We start from the raw sequence: 5,125 nt of genomic DNA on the forward strand, positions 1-5,125 counted from the left end.
TTTTTTTTTTTTTTTTTTGGTAGAATATTTAGATTTTACACATATAAGACTACCTTGTCTGTAAACATAAGTGTTTACTTTTTCCTTTCCAATTTGCATGCTTATTATTTTTTTCTTGCCTAATTGGTCTAAGACTTCTAGTATAATGTTAAATAAAAGTGGCAAAAGTGGGCATCCCTGTCTTGTTTTTTACCATAGAAGAAAAGCTTTCAGTCTTCCATTGATGTGAGCTGTGGGTCTTCCACATATGGCTGTTATTATGTTGAGGTCGTTCCCTTCTATTCCAGGTTGTATTGAGTGTTTTGATCATAAAAGGGGGTCAAATTTTGTCATATGCTTTTTCTCCTTCAGTTGAAATGATCATGTGTTTTTTTTCTCCTTTACTCTGTCAATGTGGTGTATTATATTGATTGATTTTTGTATTTCAAGACATCCTTGCATTCCAGGAATAAATCCCACTTGATCATAATGTGCTATTGAATTGTTTGCAATTATTTTTTTGAGGATTTTTGCATAAGTAGTCATCAGGGTCTAAAGTAGTCACTGGCCTAATGTTTTGAGCTATGACATGATGACAGCTATGTTGTCACCAGATGTAAGGAATTTTCCAGCTCGATTATAATTTTGGGGGACCACTGTCATATATACAGTCCACCATTGACTGAAATGTCATCATGGGGTATAGTACTGTATATCATCTTATTGCCTTCTGGCTTGTAAAATTTCTACTAAGAAATCTGCTGCCGGGCTCGGTGGCTCAGCCCATAATCCCGCGCCTTGGAAGGCTGAGGTGAGTGGATTGCCTGAGCCTGCGGGTTCGAGACCCGCCTAGGCAACTTGGTGAGACCTCATCTCTACAATAATTCAAAAAATTAGCCCAGCGTGGTGGTACGTGCCTGTAGTTCTAACTACTTGGAAGGCTGAGGCGGAAGAATCGCCAGAGGCCAGCAGGTCGAGGCTGCGGTGGCCGGGAGCGGTCACTGCACTCCAGTCTGGGCGACAGAGTGAGACGCCAACTCCAAAAAAAAGGAGAAATCTGCTTATGATCTTACAAAGGTTTTCTTGTATGTGATGAGTCACTTTTCTCATTGCTTTTTAGATTTCCTCTTTGTTTTTGACAGTTTGATTATAATGTCTCTTGGTGTTGTGCCTCTTTGAGTTTATCCTATTTGGAGATCACTGAGTTTCTGATATTTGTATGTACGTTTCTTTTCCCAAGATTTTAAAGTGTTCCACCATTTTTCCTTCAAATAAGCTCTCTTCCTTTTTCTCTCTTCTCCTGGGACTTCCATTCTGCATGCAGTTTTGCTACTTGACAGCATCTCATAAGTCCCTTTTGCTTTCTTCATCTTCTTCATTCTTTTTTCTCCTCAGACTCCATAATTCATATGGCCTGTATTCATGCTGGGAGAGTCTTTCTTTCTTTTTGAATGTGCTGTTGAACCTCTCTAATAAGTTTTTTGATCTGTCATTATATTTTTAGGTCCAGAATTTCTATTTGGTCTTTTAAAACCATTTCTGTCTCTTTGTCAACGTCAACATAATCTTTTTTTCATGTATTATTTTCCTAATTTTACTTAGTTTTCTATCCATGTTCTCTTGCCCATAGAGCTTATTCACGACAGCTATAGTAAAGTCTTTATGAATGAGGTCAGGCTGTGTTTTTTTAGGGTCAGTTTTGGTAGACTTATTTTGACCCTTTGGATAAACCATGCTTAGTTGTTTCCATGTATGCCTCGTGAGTATGGTTGACAATTGAGCCTTTGAAAAGGCAGCCACCTCGCCCCGTCTTTGCAGACCGGTTCTGTGCATGGCAGTGCTTTTACTAACTAGCCTGGCGTAAAGACTTACATTCCTCTCAAACCTTTTCTGGGGATGTGCTTTCCCCCGGGCCCATGTATTTGCTTTTTCCCCAATGCACTCATGTATATGATTGCTTTAAAATGTCTTAATTTCTGAGTGTCTCACCCCTGCTTCTTTCCGGAGCCGTCGCTGTTCTGTTGTGTTTTTCTGCCTGAACTCTCTTGACTTCAGGTGCTGCTGGCCTGTGGTCTCCCCGTGGCTCTCTTGTGCTGCAACACCAGCCATTTCTTCCAGCAGCCTCCACCGTGACATCCAGCCAGGCGGTCATTCCCTTCAGTGCTCTGTGTAGGGCAGGACAGAAACCAGTCCATTGTTTCTGAAGTCCAGCCTCCAAATAAGCCAGGACATCACAAGCAAATTCCACTCTTTTCCTCCCATTCCAAGGGAAAAACAAGGAATCGGCTGGCTCTCTCCCTACCATGTTGCCCCATGTAGTTGCGAAGGGGAGCAAACACACCATGAAATTTCCTACCGTTGGGTGGGGTTGTTCCTTCGTTAGGCATTTGCTTGGTTGCTGCAGCTACTCCATGGGTTTGCAGTGTTCTTGAAAAGCCATTTCGGAGCATATGTGGTTATCCAGGGTTGCCCTAGGAAGTGAGGCCCTGGAGTGCCCTTCTCTCTATCTTGCTAACATCACTCCTTAACGCCGAGTTTTAGGCCAAGTGGGAATCGGGAAAGAAAAGCAAGAGCAGCTACCATTGTGGGCCAAGTACTGTCTTAAGCGAATCGCTCCTCAGCAACCCTACTAGTTTAGCACGGTTACTATTATTACTCCTATTCACAGTTTGACCAGAGGTACGCAGAAAGCACATATTCCGTCAGTTTTGTTTCGCAGCGTGTGCCTGTAACTGCCATGCCCTCTCGTGGGCCACTGGAGTTCCTGAAATGGCCTGAGGAGGACGGGGCGCCCAGTAGCATGAGCGTCACTTTCTCTCTTTTTTTTTAGGAAGCAGGATTTATCGCAAGGACAGAAAAGCTCCCAGAGGGGAAGGGGATGTGAGGGCTTGCCCAGTGTCACTCTCATACACACATTCACTATGGCTTCCATCCCCTTCCTCCCCCGTGACAAGGTTGAAGATTTCCCAGTGTGCCGAGGCTGCCACTATTCCCTACCAGCCGAAGTTCCACAGACAGTAACAAGACTGACGTTCGTTTCTTCCTGATACATGCTGGTATTTCTATAGCTGTAGCACCTGCCCCTTGTAGATGTGCGAAGTCCCGTTTCAGACAGGATGGAGAGAACAACAGCTGCTCTTCAGTGTGGCAGTCTGGACAGATCTGGTCAGCCTTTCCTTCCAGGCTGTCACCTCCGAGAGCCACATCGTTTGTTTAAGTCTGTCCACTTCGCTTTATTGTCACCTCGTCTGCCTTGCCTCAGTTTTTGCATCTTTCCAATTCATCTTCCACACTAGAATTTTAACATGATCATCTGAAATGTGTCTTAGTCTCAATCTTCTGCTTAGAACTCTGCAACCATCTCCCATCGCACACAGGCCAAAACACAAAGCAACGAAGTGGCCCCAAAGCCCCACGCGAGGCGGCCACTGCTCACTCCTCCCTACTCTGTTTCCGCCCCTCTGACTAGCCCTCCCTTCTCTCAGTTGCCCGGCCTTCTTTCTCTTCTCACGTGCCATGGTTTCTGCACGCACTCCCGCCTCTGCCTTGGATTATCCTCCTCACCCTCAGTACATCCTTCGCTTTCCTGTCATCTCTGTATTCTTAGATTTTAGCTGGAGGGTCAAAATGTCCGTTTCTCAGGGAAGTCTTCACAGTTGTGCGTGTTAGCCCAGATTGCCATTCTGGAGCCCAAAGCGGTTTTCAGACTTGATGGCCCTACAGAGTAGACTGCAGAAATTTAATGAGGTTCATCCCGCCCATGTGTGTGTTGAATGAGTCGAGGGCTTAAAATGAGGATGATGTTTGTCTTCACTGAGCAAGCACTGAACAGGGTTATGGAGAGTGTTCTGTGCAATTGAGTAAAACTTTGGTAGGTGGTAGACTTAAAAAAACAATAAGGGAAATTGGCATATCTGCAAGTGTCGCATGACAACCCGAACGGGATTTGGGATCATGCTGGACTGACGGGGCCATGCTGTCTAAGAGCTTTATGATGAATTCATCAACAAACTGACATTTTCTCCTAACATCATTACATCAATCTTTTGGCACAAATAGCATCACTCTGATTTTAAAAATTAGGAAACAGCCTGGGCATCATAGTGAGAACTTGTCCCTATAAAACATTCAAAAATTAGCCAGGAAAGATGTCCTGTGGGGGCAGAAGGATCACCAGAACCCAGGAGGTCGAGTCTGCGATAGCCGTGATCATGCACTCCAGTCCGAGCAACAGAGTGAGTCCCAACTCAAGAAAAAAAAATTTGGGAAACAAGTTCAGAGAAGTTGAGTGATTTTCTCCCAAGCCAGACAGCATGTGGGTGTTAGAACTAATGGTACCCCATGGCTCAAGTTCATCCTCTTAAAATGGGAATCACACTTCTTACTCCAGTGAGGACACGTGCTTTTATTTTTATTTCTATTTTTTATTTTTATTTTTTGAGTTGGAGTCTCACTCCATCACCCAGACTGGAGTGCAGTGGCCGCTCCCAGCCACCGCAACTTCGACCTGCTGGGCTCTGGCGATCCTTCCGCCTCAGCCTTCCAAGTAGCTGGAACTACAGATGCACGCTACCACGCCCAGCTAATTTTGATTTATTGTAGAGATGAGGTCTCGCTGCCCAGGCGGGTCTGGAACCCGCGGGCTCAGGCAATCTACTCACCTCAGCCTCCCAAAGCACGGGGCTACAGGCTGAGCCACCGAGCCCGGCTTAGGACACATGCTTTTAAAAGGGGCTGAGTCTTTTACACACATATATGGTATTGTACTCATGGATCACTAGAATAGTCGTCACCAAAAAGGTAGAATTTCAAACACTCCCGCTGCTATGGTTCAAATGCGCCACCCAAGAAGTAGGAGTTGGCAGCCAAACCCCCAGAACAACCGCGTGGGGTGTGTTTAGGTCATGAGGGGCCCAGCCTCACGCAGGGATTACTACCAAGCATAACAGGGTTTGAGGCTGCGAGTCTGACCTGTGCCTCTCTCGCCCAGGTGATTAATTCCACCATATGTTGCACAAGAAGGCCCTCGGCAGATGCTGGCCCTGGTTTTGGACTTCCCAAAGAAGCGAGAAATGCCGGGTTCCATGGCTCAGCCTGTAATCCCGCGCCTTTGGGAGGCTGAGGTGAGTGGATTGCCTGAGCCCGC

Source organism: Carlito syrichta, unplaced genomic scaffold, assembly GCF_000164805.1.
Source record: "Carlito syrichta isolate Samal-C Ts95f unplaced genomic scaffold, Tarsius_syrichta-2.0.1 Scaffold290818, whole genome shotgun sequence".
NCBI classification, from domain to species: Eukaryota; Metazoa; Chordata; class Mammalia; order Primates; family Tarsiidae; genus Carlito; species Carlito syrichta.